Genomic DNA, 17143 nt, shown 5'->3' with positions numbered 1-17143 from the left:
TCAGCAAGACTGGGAGGAGCCAACTCTAGAATCCCATTCACAGTAGGCCCCTCAGTCCCATCTAAAATCTTGCAGCCTCAAGAGCCTCTAGAAGCCCAAAGGAGCCTCATGACCTGTCAGTCCCCAGGACATGCCAGGTACCCAACATTCTTGTCCTCTAATATTCTTTTCACTAAATTTCTGCTTTCCACAGACAAGAGCCCATGTCTTCTTGATGCTTCAGTGCTACCTGGGCCTCTGGGCTACTTGGTCAAATTTTGACTAACAATGACAACTGGGACTTGGTTGAGGCCATCCCCACATTGCTTACTCTGGTGTTCCAGGGGGGAGCCACCTGAGAAACAGGAAACCCGGGAAAAGGATGGGGCCTGATGCCAACCAATTTACTTCTTGCAAGGGCAGGCTGGTACCTGGGCCTGTGGATAGGGACTGAAGCCAACAGCCAGGTAATCCCATTACCCCTTCATGGTTTAGTACGATAAGCATCAAGGAGTCAAAGGCAGAGGCAAGGCAGGGTTAGGACTTGTTTCGGGAGAGAATGTAACCGGATTCATTCAGGACAGCAGGAACAGAGTCCCATTCAGGGCTGGGAGGAGACTATGAACAGGTCACTGGGAAGGAGAAGGGTGTGAGAGGAATCGGTGAGGGGTGAATTATCTCTCCCAAAGGTTGGAGCAGAAATGGCTCTCAGTAAAGAATCTTGAGGACAGAGGCTGCTCCAAAGGAGGGCACAGAGGCCATGGGCCTCACAGACTGCTGGCTACAGGGGTCCAAACTGCTGTGGGTCCAAACTGCCCATGGCTTCTCCTTTCCCCGTCCAGTATCAGCTAGAATAATGAAGTTGGACAAGCCTGACCCTGGGAGACACAAGACTTCTCTGGTGGCCTATTTTGTTTCCCTAAAGTTCTTACTAACCCTTTTTTGGGGCTATACTGCAGTCATTCACCCAATCTTTCCTCCCTGGTGCCCCCACTCTCCACCTCACCGGTCTAGCTCTCTAGGGGTCAGATGCACATCATAGCTGACAGCCCTTGGCCTAACTGGGCCCCATCCCTCTGTTCTCTCATGGTGTTTCCCTCACTGAAAGCCATGCCACTTGTCCATTCTCAGGTCTGCTTCTCAGAGGACTCAGCTTCACATGGATTTCTACCAGGCCTCTGAAATGATCAGTTCCTATGGGTAAGAGCCTGTTGGCAGGAGCAGACATGAGCCTAAAGTGTTACTCAGAGGAAACGGGTAACAGGAAAGACCTGGGAAGAGAAATGGTCTCAAGATAGGACCCTCTGTGTCCACAGCCCTGCAAACTGGTTTGTCTGCTTTTCCTTCAGAGAAGAGCAGTCCCTCCATTCAGAGGGAGATGGGGTGATGCTTCTTCTGCCACCTAGTGGCCAGGCAAGTAAAGCATTTTTGTGGCCTCTGCTGTGCTGTGTGATTCAATCAGAAAGGGGAGGAATGGAGAATTTGATCTGGTGTTTGGGGTCCTTTCCTTTCCCGGTGTACAGCAGACATTGGAGGAATGTTGACCTCCAAACTTGATACTCAAATTTCTCCCCATAATTTCACACATCTAAGTTCTATTACCCCCCAAACAGCCTATCTGTTTTCAGACAATTTTTCACAAATCATAACTTTGATCCCATTACTCTGTTTAGAAATAATCTTTGTCTTTCTGTTGCATAATAGAGTCAAATAACTGGCATTTCAGGCCTTCCATCTTTGCTCCCAACCTTTGTAAGAGAACTGCTTCCTATTCTTCAGCCAAGGTAGAACTGACCTTCTGGAAAAGTCTATTGTCTTCCTTGCTGCCTGCCCTTGCTTGAGTTACTTTCCCTGGATGCAAACAAAGAGGAAGTCAGTATCTTGACTGTGACAATCTTAATTCTGAAGACTGATTCCACCAGAAGTTGTCTCTCTTATCCTCAGTTTCTTCACCTGTATGGCAGCAGTAATAAAAATCCACCCCAGAAGATCCCGTGAGAATTAACTAATCTCATGCACTGTAAAATGTCTGGCCTTTGGAGAGTTAACAAATGGCAACTACACTTTATTTTTGTTTCTTCAAACATTACCCGTCCTTCAAAGTCCACCTCAATGGCCATTTCCTTCCAAATTCCCTTCCTGACCCTCCCATTTCCTGGCCCAATCATGCTCTGAACTGCTGTTAACCACTGTTCTTCAAGTTGCTGTTCTCACACTTGCCACACATTCCACCCATACTCCTCCCAACTAGGATCTCCATGGAAGTGGCCATCAGTACAGTGTCTTGGTGCAAGGAGGTAATTGGCAAACCTGCCACATGGGTGGCTTCCATGTCAAAGATGGAGGTAGAAAGCTGGTGCAGTGAAGACCAGCAGCTAGGAATTGCTCAGGTCTCAGAGCTACTGACTACTGGCTTTTCAAAATAATTGTTTTTCTGACTATAACAGTACTCATGATTATTGTAGGAAAAATGAACAAAAAACACCTACAATTACAACATCTAGAGATGACCACTGCTATTTTAATTCATTTTTCTCTGGAGCCATGTGAATGTAGGTCATTTTTGAGGAGAGGTGGGGCACCTCCAGTCTATATGGGATCACAGACGAAATTGAACAAAATGTTATTTTCTTGGCTTCCTGAGGTAGGGGGAGCTGCCACAGGACTTTATACACCACAACCTTCCAGTGGATACTGCCAGTTCATTTTGATGTATTGGGCAGCAGAGGCTTATAGAGGCCCTGGAGAAGTGAGTGCCCTAGTATCTGTTGAATATAAACAGGTGAGAAAGTTGGTTTTGGATATAGCCAACTCTTATCTTCCTCCTTGGTCTGCCATGTTTGGAGCTGCAAACCTGGGTGTTCTGATTTTAGTCTTCTTTCTGCACAGATGACTAGGGGTATGTTGATGAAACTCAGGCTTGTGCCCAGGGTGCTTTCTTGTACACAAGAGATTTCCCATGTCTTCCATTAACATTCTGTCAGACTGAGCCATAGTAACACTGTAGTATGTCCTGTTGTCAGTGTTTATAGGGGTAAAAAGGGTTAAGAAGGATTATTAGAATACAGGACGTGTTTTGAAGTTTCCTGCAGAAGCTGGACTATGCATCTCCCCAGGTTTTCTTTTTTTCTAGAGTATGGAAGGGAACTTGTCCCAGGGGTTCTGAAGAACTTATAGAAGGATGGGTCATAAGTTTCCCTCCTAGAGACTTCTGTCTCTGGGCTGCTTGTCAGAGTCTAGTAGAGCTGGTAGGCCTGAAGGAGCTGGTTGGGATGGCTATGGTGTGAAAAGGGAGCACAAAGGCAGCAGAAATGGAGTGGTCCTCCTCCCAGTGTCTGTACTAGGATAACACGTGGCTAAAATTTATCTTGGCTAAGGAATGGGAACAATTCATTAAGTGGGCTAACAGGCATCCTGTTGAAAGGGTGATTTTCATTCTGATGGGCCACAAATGTTGTGCTCATTTCATGAATCTCATTCAAAGATTCATTTCAGAGTCTTTCCAGCCCCATTGGTTTCATTCAATTCTTCTGGTTTCAACTGCTGGGAATGCAGTAGGGTGGATGCAGACAGTTCTGGATGCGTGTCCCTCAATGCAATGTCAATAAAGTCCTGGCTGAAGGTATCTACCTTACTATGAAATGCTATGTGAGTGGACAGCCCAAGAATGGATGCTCTGGGAAACACTTATATTTTTCTTGTGCTTTAAAGAACAGTTTATAAAGCCTTGTACATTTAATTTTAACCCTTAATAGTCTTTCAGGTCATCAAGGCAAGCATTGTTATTAACACTTTGCAGATAGGTAAACTAATCTCAAATGCATCTTGTTCAGAACTATGTCACTAGTAAGTTGCTGAACCAACAATTAAACCCAACAGTTCAATTCAAATACAAGCCTCTGAGATTTTGCTGATGTGGTCAAGAAGCAACCCAAGCTTCCGGCTCCTCCTGACAGCTTTTAGGAAAAGTTAAGTGACTATAGAATCAAGAGGATGTGGGGAAGTACCGGACAGAAAATCATCAGGAGATTCCACTTGATTACCACACTTGTAACTTCTTGAGCTAAGTTTAGACATCATCAGAATGTAGAGGATCTGCTGAGATTTCTCAAGGCTTGTTGCATAACCTGTGTCCTGGGGCCATATGGGCTAATCCACACACAAGGGTTGTATGCAACTCTGATCAGGGAAAAACACAGGATGTATCCCAACTAAGTGGCATGAATAAAGCAGTCCAACCCAGCCTTGAACTCTCTGACCTCTCCATGGGAAGATTTGTCACATGATTAACCTCTTTGAATCCATTCATTCTGGTCACAGAAGTCCTCTAGAATTCAGATTTACCAAAGGGAACCAGAAATCTTCTCCTGTTTTTCCTCTTCTTAGGGTCATGTTGTTGGCTTCCTGTTCCTCCCCTCTGTCCTGAGATCCAGTTTGCAATTCAGAAATCCTGGTGCAATTGTTCCAAAGGCTTGTGGGTGAGAGGAAACAGGTTCCCTTTTCTTCTCACCAAGCTGATCTAACATATTGTTGGCACTGGCACAGTTTCTGATCCTCCGCCCCTGCCCTCCCCCTCAAAAACAAAAAAAAAAACCAGGCACTTTGGAGTGTGTCTCACTAGTTCAATGGAACATGCACACCACCACATCTAGGAAGGTTCCTGACAGTCCCTCAGCTGCAATCTAAGCAGGAAATTTATCTCCTTTCCAGTGTTTGGTACTTAGGTAGGGGGGTTCATGGTCCAGTTCATGGGCACATCTGCTTTTCCAATCCTATTTAAAAAGTTGCACACCTAGAAGGGGTACACTGAATTTTCAAGGTGCTCAGCACAGTCCTTAATCCCTCGTCTAGGATCAAGATCTCCTTATGGTAGACTCAGGGAATGCCCCCCAACCCAACCCAGACCAACATAAAGCAAAACCTCTTAGGACTAAGACATAAACACCTTTCAAGGGAAATAAAACAGTCAAGCCAGTTCTTGGTCTTATGGAGTTTTTAGCCATACCAGAAAATTAGGAGTTAAAAGGTGAAGGTGAACCGGTCTTCAAGGCTATGGGAATAAGATAACATGCAAGGAGATGGGGAGGCTGGGGAACTCAGCTCAGCTTCTGACACTGTGTGGTCTATAGAAGTCCCAGCTAAAGCCACACAAAGCAGGGTCTGCACTATTCTAAAAACAGTAATGTCAGAGACTCTACCAGATGATAACAGGCGACTCAAGGTAGAGAGGAGCAAATGCATGCATAGTCACCATGGTAACCACATTACCTTTATCTTTAGAATAGAAAGATGCTCATCCCGATGTGGAGGCTTAAGTTGATAATGAGACATGTGTCACATGAAGAAGCATGATGGAGAAGAGTGCAGGTGTGACGGAAGTTCCACCGCTACCTATAATGACATCAAGAGGCCAAGGTTCTATCTACCCCAGGGATGCCATAAAACCTGTTCCCCTTTGTTCTTTCTTGGAGCCAGCCTCACCCCTCTGTCTCAGTGCTGTGACTCCCTTCTGGCTTTGAGCAGAGGTCCCTTATGACGCCTTTCCTGCGCTTAAATTCTTTCTGGGTCCAGTGTTTGTTTCTACAACTCTGAATCTAAGAACCTGAGTTTGCTTAACACTTATGGGGACACTCAAATACTAGAGACTTTGATGTGGATGGAGACCCTGCCCCTTAAGATCTGACTGCAGGGGCTCCTCCTGCCATTAACCTTATCCTGGCTATGGGTGTGGGTGAGTAGGGGAGTGCCCTTCTCCACTAATTAAGGGACAGCTCAAGGGGAGACCATGAAGGAGTCCATTGGCTCCTCTCACCTCTCAGTCCCTGGCTGTGTTAGGCAGCTTTTTGTCACTGTGAACAAAATTCCTGACCAGAACAACCTAAGGGAGGAAAAGTTTATTTTGGCGTTTGTGAAGCAGAAAGTCAAGGTAGAAGGTTTTGGTGGAGGAAGTTGTCTCTGTTCCTGGCAGCCAAGAAGCAGAAAGAGGGAGGGGAAGGGAAAGTGAACCTTTCCAGGACACACCCCAGAGCCACCTCCTCCAGGCATGCTCCACTTACCTAAGTCTCCACCCAATCCTCCAAAGTAGGATGGACTGATTAGGTCACAGCTCTCACAACCCAGTCATTTCACCTCTGAACACTCCTGCGTTAACACAGGAGCTTTTGGGGGACACCTCAGATCCAAACCATAACACTGACTTTGCTCCCACTCTATCCATGTTGGCCCTTTGAGGGGCTTTTAGTGGAAATTAGCTCAAAGCTACGATGGATTCCAGCAGCCTCAGCTCCTCCCACTGCCCTTTCATCACCTCTTCCACTTGGACTCAGAACAGCCTCCCCAGCCACCACCTGCTCCCTGAGAATTCACCTCTTAACCCAGCCCTGCTTGTGCTCTACCTGCACATGACCTTCCCCTTCCCATCTCTCCTCTCTTCTAACCCCTGACCCCAGCTCCCTCACAACCACTTTTTTCTTATTCCTTATAATTTTTCTTCCCCATCCCTTATGATTTGCAGAGAAAGAGAGAGTCTGGCCAAATTGATAGTCACCTCTATGCTCTGACCTCCCCTGCCTTCCCCAGAAAGAAATCTTCTCGCAGATTCTGCAGCAAGACAGTCAGAAGCTGGGTAAGAGTGGCTTCTCTCATATTCCCTTTCCTTGTCCCTCTGCTAGTTAGCATCTGCCTCTGTGGATGTATGTCAGTGAGCGGTGTGTGCCACATCTGCATGCACATGTGTGTGGGTGATGCCTGTGGGGTAGTGTCCACCTGTGTGAGCAGACTGCACCCTGGGAGCTCTGTATATCAACATTCAGCTCCTGTTTACTGCCTTTTCAGCCTAAGGTATTTCTTTGACAAAGAACTTGTCACAGAGTTCAATATAAGAAGGCAGTTTGTTAGAAAGGCTGCTCACAGAAGTGGTTTTGCCCAGAACAACAAGAGAAACCCAGGTTTTATCATGTTTTTCTTTGATTTATTTATTTGTTTGTTTGTAGATGGGCATAATATCTTTATTTTATTTATCTATTTTTTTATATGGTGCTGAGGATCGAACCCAGTGGCTTACATGTATTAGGAAAGTGCTTTACCCCTGAGTTACAGCCCCAGCCCATAATCCAGGTTTTAAGTTCAATTTCCTGACACTGACTCAACAGCCACAAATTTCTGCTGGAAGGTGGAAGTTTTTCACCCTTCTGTGAAGAGTAGAGGATCCCTCCTTTCTTTCTTTCTTTTTTTTTTAATTTTTAGTTGTAGATGGACACAATACCTTTATTTATTTATTTATTTATTTATTTTTATGTGGTGCTGAGGATCGAACCCAGTGCCTTACACGGGCCAGGCAAGTGCTCTACCACTGAGCCCCAGCCCCAGCCCCAGGATCACTCCTTTCTATGTGTGGGTTTCATGTGGTTAGTGCTACATTTGGTCCATGTCTCTTTAGGGGCAAGAAGAAGACAATTGTGGAGGCTTTGAGTTCAGATCCCTGAGAAGAGGGTGAGGATGAAGGATGTGTTAGGGTATCAAGGGAGAGCCCACCACACACAGGCAGCTTCTATGAGGCTCTAGCTGTGTACCCAAGCTGGGGAGGTTTTGTCTCTAAGCTCAGAGAAGCAAGTGGAAAGATTGTAGGGAAGCCTTTGGCAGATAGAGTCAAAGGACTGTAGGTGATAATGAAGCTGGGCCACGTAGAGGCTCCTAGGCTGTACGGATAAGGGTAAAAGCTTTATATTCAGCTCCTTCCTTCCTTTAAAATTTGCATGGCAAGAGGGGTTTGCCCCGTTCCCTGGAACTGCCTGTGTAGGTGTGTGTGTGTGTGTGTGTGTGTGTGTGTGTGTGTGTGTGGTGACTGATGCTGCAACCCAGCTGTGGTGCCTCCTTACTAGATGATTCATCCTCAGCTGGCTCTGTAATTTGAAGGTACATAAATCTTAAGAAAGTGAGATGTGAAAGTCTCATAACAGAGGTGTTGATGGGAAATGTCACCATCGCTGTGAATCATCCTCACTGTGTGGGTTCCTGGGGACTGGATAGATGCACTTGCTTCTGCTTTGTGCTGTGGAGACTCACTGTGCTGGGCAGAGGGGGCCACTCTGGGGGCTTCTCTCCTACACACAGCACAGCTTGGAGGAGGCTATGTGTGGGGACTGTGGTCAGGCCAGGGTTCACATTGTGGGGCCATTGGACTACTTTTAGCACATGAATGTCAGAGACTCATTTATTTCTCTTCTTCACATCCCATGACCCTTGGGCAGAGCCTTTCTCTGCAGATGACTGAGGCATCTCTAGTTCCACATTAGCTTTGGAAGAGGATTGGGAGTTTCTTAGCTCCCCAGGGTTACTTTGAACCATTTCTGACTCCTCTGGAGTTGAAGTGGGGAAGCTGTGGTCCTGGCACCCAGAATTCCATCTGCCTTTGACCTCCAGTTCCTGAAAGCTCATGCACTCATGAGTGCCAGATGGTCTGTGACTTGCCAAAATTGAGTCACAGATTCAGTTCAGTAATTACAGAACCCTGGGGTGGCCAGGGGCTTTGGAGGTCATATGTTTCAAGGGTGCAGAATAGGCAGAATCCCCTTCCCTATTATCCTTCTGTCAGTGTCCAAGTGGCCCCACCCTGGTGAGTGTCAATGGGGATTTCACAGACTCATGGGGAACCCATTCTGCTGTGGGCAGCTCTAGTTCCTTTCATTTATGGAGTCTCCTCGGTTGTCAGTGCCAGATATTGGACTAAAGGAAAAAAAAATGACTGGCACTTGAGCCTTTCCCTTTAGGCGTTCTTTTTTTCATTTTTACAACTTTCTTTTTTTGGAGCCATATTTTCCATCTACTCTCTGCAGTGAGAGAATGTATTAGAATGACCATTGTGACCAGATTTCTCCTTAGTCATCTCTTCTCCAGATTAAAAAAAACTTCTGTTTTCGGGCTGGTGATGTGGCTCAGTGGTAGAGTGCACACCTAGCATGCATGAGGCACTGGGTTCGATCCTCAGCACCACATAAAAATAAAAAAAATAAAGATATTGTGTCCACCGAAAACTAAAAAAAAAAATATATTTGTAAAAACTTCTGTTTTCTTACAATGTCATAATGCAGTATCTAGAGGTGGTATTATGCAGAACCGAAGGCTTCAGCTCTGATTTTGCACAGATTTGGCTTCAAACACCAGACTCTACCACTTAACCAGTTGTGGTAACTAGAGCAAGCTTCTAAGCTTCTCTGAGTCTGATTCCTCATCTGTACCTACTTGATCCAATAGCATTATGTGAGCATTATTTTGACCTAATATCCTTGATTTTAGTTATGTGATACCTGTCATATCTTAAAACCCATTTCAGTGTGCTCACCATGGTGGTTGTCTGCCTTGTCTCCAGACCTGATCAATTTGATGCCTGTTGTTGGATAAAATACTCCTTGGGCAATCTGACAGCAGAGATCTGGGATGCCATTACTTCTGGTGGATCCAGATTTGGGGGATCCATGAGAGTACACAGAGGAAGCGAACATCCAAGCTGAGAACTAAGAGATATGAAGAAGATTTAGCTTCTTGAAAAGAAGGTGAAGAAGTGGGGCTGGGGATGTGGCTCAAGCGGTAGCGCGCTCGCCTGGCATGCGTGCGGCCCGGGTTCGATTCTCAGCACCACATACAAACAAAGATGTTGTGTCCACCGAAAACTAAAAAATAAATATTGAAAGAAAAATTCTCTCTCTCTCTCTCTTTAAAAAAAAAATAAAATGCAACAAAAAAAAAAAAAAGAAAAGAAAAGAAGGTGAAGAAAGAGAAAGATTCTAGGAATAGGGAATGGCATGTGCCAAGGCCCAGTGGGGACAAACAGCACAGTTTAGCGAAGATGCAGCAGTGTAGCTGGAGCAGAGAGGTGAGGAGGATACGACTGCTGTGTAAGCAGGGAATGTGAGCAAGGGCTTCTTTGGACATGACATGGAATTGGACTGTGTCTTGAGAACCACCAAAGGAACCACTGAAGGTTCAAAGCATTGGAGTGACATGATCCTCCCCTAATTCTTGGAGGAGGATAAAAGCTGGACCTTGGAGCTGAAAAAGTTGAGTGGGACAAGTATTTTATTTAGCCCATATTGGCATTCTTATCAGGGGCACTATGTCAACTTAGTTGATTTAGTATGGCATGCTGGTTAAGCACTAGAGCTCTGAAGTCAGACTGTCTAGGTTCAAGGCCTAGCACTTCCAAATGTCATCTGTGTGATCTGAGCAAGGTTAAATGAATAGCCCATCAATATTGTACTAATAATTGGGCTAATTTAACATGATGTATAACTTGCACATTGTAAATTAGTCCTGTTATGCAGACTGTTAATCTATACTGTAGCATCATGGACCCAAGCAATAATGGAGGATGATGGAGACAGAAATAATTTGATGTTTTTAAATATCCGACAACTTCCAACTTCTGTGGAGTTGGGCTCTTTCCAAGGTCAGCTATAGTGGCAAACATGCAAATGTGTGTTCCATGTTACTTTATTAATACCCATCTACATCCTAGTGTTAACAGAGATGGGATCTTCTGGCTTAGAAATAACAGAAATGAGACTGAGCAAATATTGCGAGCACACAGAGGCAAGGCTTCATGGGGACTTCAGCTGAAGGGAGACAGCAGTTATGGAAAGACCAAGCTTCTCCCTAAACAAAGGGAGAGGTTAGCTTTTATTGATTTTCTCAGGTGGACTAAAGTCTGGCAACTTCCACTGGTCAGGGGCACACTTCCAACAGATAATTTTTCTTGCCCAGGACTCAGAATAGCAGAAGATCATGGTCAACTTGTCCCTGAAAATGCTGAGTTATTGTTGCAGCTGGCACCATCATCCTGAGCAATCATTTTGGCCTTGGGGTTCTATCTGTGCCTTAGGATAGGGGTGAAACACTATGTGCTTGGGCTGCTGTACAAGTCTTGAGTAGGAGAAAACACATACTAGCTCCAATCAGAAACCATGCCTACAGGCAGAGGTTAGTAGAAATTGACCTAAAAGTTAAGGCAATAAAGAGGACAGATGTAGGATGAAAACAAAAAATGATGAGATTCTTCTCCCTGTTCTAGTCACCCATTAGACATCTGCGAGTCCAAGTGAAAAGTCTGTGTTCTCAGCAAAAGTCCCCTTCAAGTTCTAGAAAAGTAACCTAGGTAACCATTATCATGCATAAATTACCCACCAGAGGTGTTATCCACAGCAAAGCTAGCAAGAAGATAATATTGTACTGCCCAAGTGTGTGACCTCCAAAATTAATGATTTTTAAGTTACCTAAGAACAAGGAAAGCTGGAAGGTTTATTTAGGTTTTTCCCTGATAATCATTTCATTTTGTGCAAAATTTTGCTTCTGTAGTCAGGGACACCACTCTGCCCCATAGTGGTGTCCCTGACTATCTTGCTAGCAAGAACAACTCCCTACCCAACGCTAACTGAACCAGAATCTTGAGAGAATTCTATCAGCAGACAACATTTCTGTCTTTTATTGCTGTGTTTAAAAGATGAAAAGAAAACATTAAAGAACATATGGATATATAATTTACTGTAACATCAAAGATATGTTCACATTATCAGTCTTTACCCATATGACTATGTATTTTACACAGTTGTGTTATGTTGTATACTTTCATGTATAATTACAACATAAACATTCTGTAGTTTTTCTAAGAAGTTTATATATTTTCATCTTAATGATGACAGTCATAACACAGTTAACTAAAACACTTATTTTTTTTCAATATGTGCCTATTATGGGGAGATATGTGTTGGCCTGTTGCTTCTTTTCCCTTTTGTTGAATTCTTTCCTTGGGAATTTCCAAACAGAGATATTAATAGGCCAAAGATAAGGATTACCTCAATGGTACTTGCTTTGTGCTGTCATTTTGCTTCTGTGAGAGATTATACATATTTATTATGTCACTAATTCTGTAAGATCACACTGATTTTGTCTTAACCTCATCAAAATTAGATTTTCTTCTTTATAATCTTTAGTATTAAATAGATACAAAAATGGTATGATTCATCTTAATTTTCTTCTCTTTGATAATAGTGAGGCAAGATAGTTTTCTGGTGTCTTAATATATAAAGCATACTTAACTTTGTGTAAACTGTATAAGGTATGCTTGAAAAGGGACAAGGGACAGAAGGGGGGACCATAGAGAAGACCACTAGACTCTTGAGAGGGAACCAACCAGGGCTCTCATTTCCAGCACCTGGTTCTTGAAGCTGAAAGAAAAGCCAGTGCAGTTGCACACAGGTGGGCAGCAATCTGGCCTGGGATGGGGCCTACTAACCTAGTGCAGACAGCTGCACTGACCACGTATATTCCCCTCCATGCTTTATTCCAGGAACTTGGTGGCCTAGAAACCAGGCTATGTGGAGTCTGATCTGGCTGAACAGAGCTGTCTTTTATGCAGGCCATGTGGGGGAACCATCAATCTTCTCACAATAACAATATCGGCTGTGCAGCCCTTGAAACCTCACAAAGAGCTTTCACACCTAGGATCTCATTGCACCCTGACAGCAATCCTGTAAGAGAGAGATGTTATTATTTCCATTCTGAAGATTAGGAAAATGTCATTGTTGTCATTACAAATAGTTCAGGAATGATCAGCCATTCACAACAGTTCCTGAGGGTGGAGTCCATCCTGTCCCAGTTATGGCTCAGCAGGGAAAGTGCTGGAAAATGAAGGCTCTTCCGGCCTCTCCTGCCTGCCCCCACACCATCTCCATGATATTGACTAAAGGGCTCCCAGCCCTTTGTCTTCTTGGAGGGAGGGATGGCTGTGGCCTTTTGTTGAGGGAGGAAACACTGAAGGTCTTTGTGTAGAAACAAGGACTGTTTGTTCTTGGAGACATATTGTTATCTCAAAGGTGCACCTGGAACTGGCCTTGTATAGGAGAGGCCCTGAGGCAGGACAAGACTGAATCTAAACACTCTTTCTTTGGTGACTTGTGTCTGCCCATCAATTAATAGTGGATGCTCTTTACCCGTTGCTGGTTCTGAAGAAATTCCCCCTTGTCCACTCTTTCAATTGGTTTCAAGATTCTGTCCAGAATTTGGTAGAATCTTGTATTATCAAAAAATGAACTGAGCTTGGAGATCAGGAAGAAATGGTCTTTCTTCCCTCAGCAAGTAAGGTGCATAAGCAAGGGGTTATAAGAACATGAGACCAATTTGTTCATCTTATTGGTGATGGCAGCAGGAAGTCAGGGGTTTTTAAGTTGAGGCAGATGGTCAGGACTGGGCAGAGGTTCCAGAACCAGAAATAAGGCATCAGACAATGGTTGTCCAAGATGAACTTTGAGGAGCCCTGGGACTTCCTGTGCCCTTTCAGGGGTGTTGTGAGGTCTTTTCTTACCCAGTAACATTATTTGTTCAAGGTCATATTTATTTTATACCAACCAAAGCAACTATTGAAACAGATTGAATGTAGAAGCAGACAGGAGAATCCAGAGGTCATCTATAAAGGCAGACATTAAGGAGACTTGTAAACATGTGACATGTTGCCTCATTTCTCAGTAAAATTGTTTTTGCTTTGTTTAGAATAGTCATTTAAAAAAAAAAAGTTGTATGTACATATATTGGGTTTGTTAACATCTTTTTTTTTTTTTTTTTGGTACCAGAGATCGACCCCAGGGGCACTTAACCATGGAGCCACATCCCCAGCCCTTTTTCATATTTCATTTAGAAAAAGTCTTTCTGAGTTTCTTAGGGCTTCACTAAGTTGCTGAGGCTGGCTTTGAACTCGAGATCTTACTGCTCCTAAGCCACTGGTATTATAGATGTGCTCCATCGTGCCCAGCTGTAAACATTATTTTTGAATGAATAAATTAATAAATATTTAAAATATTCCCCAGGTTTTGTTAGGGGGGGTCTGGCGGAGCTAGGAGAGAGAGACCGCACAAGAGACTCACTCCATGCAATCGCAGGGGGGAAAGTTTATTAGGGATCCGTTCCAGCGCGCTGGGACTCTGTGCCCACTCAAGAAGGGAGAGTGGCTCAGAGCCCCGAGCAAAGGTTAAAGGAGAGCTTAAGTACACTTTTTGGGGAGGGCGGGAAGCTTTGCATACATCAGAACAAATCATCATGAGGCGCGGGAAAATTGAACAATAACTCTGAAACGTGATTGGCACAATCATTGGCGGGAACAGGTGGGGCGGGGGTGATTGGTCATTCCTAAGCGGGTTATACATTCAAACTGATTGGTTTGGGCTCTGTGACGAACTGCACAGGGCCCTAGGCTAAATGGCCAGTAGGGTGTTGTCTTAACTATCTCAGGAATCTGGGTGTAACAGAGGAACTTAATAATACCTAATCTTTTACATTCAAGCTTTCCAGCTTAGAAACTTTACCCTTTCAGTTTAATTTCTAATGAAGTCATATGGATAGCTATAAACCAAGTATCAAAAACATTGTTGGAGCCAGGTATGGTGGCACATGCCTTTAATCTCAGCAGCTTGGGAGGCTGACACAGGAGGATCGTGGGTCAAAGCCAGTCTCAGCAATTTTGAGGCACTAAGCAACTCAGTGAGGTCCTGTCCCTAAATAAAATACAAACTAGGGCTGGAGATGTGGCTCAGTAGTCAAGTGCCCCTGAGTTCAAACCCCGGTACCATAAAAACAAAACAAAACATTGTTGGAGTTGCAAAATTTTTAAGAGTTACAAAGCAGACACTCAGAGTTACAAAGGAGTCCTGAGAATAAAACTTTTCAGAACCAATTGTGTAGAGACTGAGTCTGAGCTGGTCAAATGAGATAATTTCTTAGCATGGAGGAAAAGAATAGGTGAGAGATTCCAGATATTCACACATTCATCCATTCAAACATTCATGAAGTCTCACTAAGTGCCAGGCCCTAGGTCAAGTGCTAAGGGCTTTGAAATGCGTGAGACACAGCCTCTGCCTTCATGGATCCAGGGAGACCATCATTTAAACAACAGCAACAGAGTGACAAGTTCGACAGTGGAAGGGGGCTCCAGGACTCTGGGGAGACATAGGGACAAGTGGCCAGGGAGATCAAGGAACTCTTGCAGTGCCATAGGCAGGTGTCCATGAAGTATGAAGAAGCCCAGAGTCATTGTCAGAAGGCCCAGGGTCATTGCCATTTGCTTGCTTCCTTGCTGTTTGAACAGTGTTGGCGCTCAGCCTGGAGGAGCCAGGGTTGGAGGAGGAAGTATTAGCCACCCAAAGCCTCAGGCGATGAATAATTGAGAGCTTTGCCATAGTCAGTATCAAAGGGCAAGTAACAGGTGAATGTCTATTGATATTTCTCTATCATTTTACTATTACAATATAATAAAAATAAAATGGTTACATTATTAAAATTTTCCCTAACATATAGTCCCTGTTTTAAAAAGTCAAATAATACAGAGTGTCAAATGTCCTCCCTGCAGTCACCATGGAAAGTCACTGTGTCATCTCAGCTACTTTCAAGACACACCCAGGTCTACATGGGCTTTAGACAGAGAAGCTTGGATTGTTTGCAGCAGAAGGTGTGTGAGGTCAACAGGACACCCTGTGTGAGCCTGAGTGTCTGCTGATGGTGACAAGAGCAGTGTGGAGGCCCTGATGGCTGATGGCAAGAGAGGCAGTGCAAGAGGATCTCTTGGTGCACTTTGTGGAGAATAAATCACACCTCTGAATAACCACAGGGAGCTGCTGGCTCGCAGAGAAGCCAGGATCAGGAGTTTGCTTCTGCAGGACACTTCTGGGTCCTGGGCTGGCTCTCCCAGCGCCCCCTTCCTTCCCTCTTCTCTCTCCTCCTGACCGACCTCTGCCGGCAGCTTTGGTGTCCTTTTCTTCCTAGTTCCCTGCCTCACAGCCTGTCTTCCTGTTTTTGACAAGGCCCTAGGACTTCTTGGGATTTTTCAAATACTCTCCTTACTGGGAACATTTTCCATTTTTAATTTGAACTCCAGGGAGAGTTTAACAAGTTGTTTTAGGCAGTTCATGACCTTCAAAGTAGTAATGATATAGCTTCTGTTTAATTATTATTATTATTATTATTTTAAAGAGAGAGAGAATATTTAATATTAAAAATATTAAATTTTTTAAATATTTACTTTTTAGTTTTCGACGGACACAACATCTTTGTTTGTATATGGTGCTGAGGATCGAACTCGGGCCGCACGCATGCCAGGCAAGTGCGCTACCACTTAAGCCACATCCCCAGCCCCAAGTTTAAATTCTTTTTAAATCAACCAACACATTCATTAGTGAGATTTGCTTCCCTTCATATGGATCCATTCGAGAGCCTCCTAGTGGGCACTGAGTGAAAAATACCTGTAGAAAAGGGAGTGATTCATTTCTCTGAGATGGCCAAAGCTGTCTTCATAGGAACTTCCTGGACTATCTTTAATTTGCAATATTTCACCAACCAATGGTGGTATCCGAATGTGGTATCCCCTATAGAAGTGGTCACTAGTTTTCCTGCTGGATTTCTTCAGCAGTCTGAATTTTCTAGGACTCTGGCCTTGGCAGCTTTTAATGATAAAGATTCCTCTTCTGATGCGTCCTTCATTTCTAGTACTGGACTTTTTTTTTTTTTTTTTGGCTCAGCTAGATGTAGCAGCATAGTTAAGTGTTTGAGTCTCAGCTCAATATGACTCTCTGTTGGTTTAGCTTTTCCAAGATGGCCAGGCTCTGGAAGATCCTGGGAAAAATAGTTCAAAGAATATGGTAAGAGCAAGCACAAGTCTTCCCCTGTGACCTTTTACGGAGATGTGGATAAATAGCACTGACTCCACAGCCTAAGATAGTCCCACATTCAGGTCTCTCATGTTAAGATCCAGTCAGAGTCCTCAGCTCCTTAAACACTGTGAGCCCTCCTTCCCAGAGACCATAGCTAGAAACATCTCCGGTGTCTCTCATGACATTGTCTGAAGTCATGCTGCTTTGGAGTTTGTGGACAACATAAAATGATGCTATTTGGGGTAAGTATTCAAACAGTCAGGAACTACCGTGTCAATACCAAGGCTCAGATGCTGACATAAATCCCTGGGTGCAGTCTTTTTTCCATGATGGCTCTGTTGATCACATCTTCCTTGCTGTGTGCTTCCTTTCCATCCCACAGTTAATCATAATTAGATCCCTGTGTCCTGTTCGGTGGTCCAGTCTCTAAACTTCCAGGTATCTAATTTCATAGTCAAATTGAAATTAGATTGTTTGCA

Source organism: Urocitellus parryii, chromosome 5, assembly GCF_045843805.1.
Source record: "Urocitellus parryii isolate mUroPar1 chromosome 5, mUroPar1.hap1, whole genome shotgun sequence".
Lineage (NCBI taxonomy): Eukaryota > Metazoa > Chordata > Mammalia > Rodentia > Sciuridae > Urocitellus > Urocitellus parryii.
The sequence above is the reverse complement of the archived record's forward strand: the minus strand, read 5'-3'. Positions refer to the sequence as shown.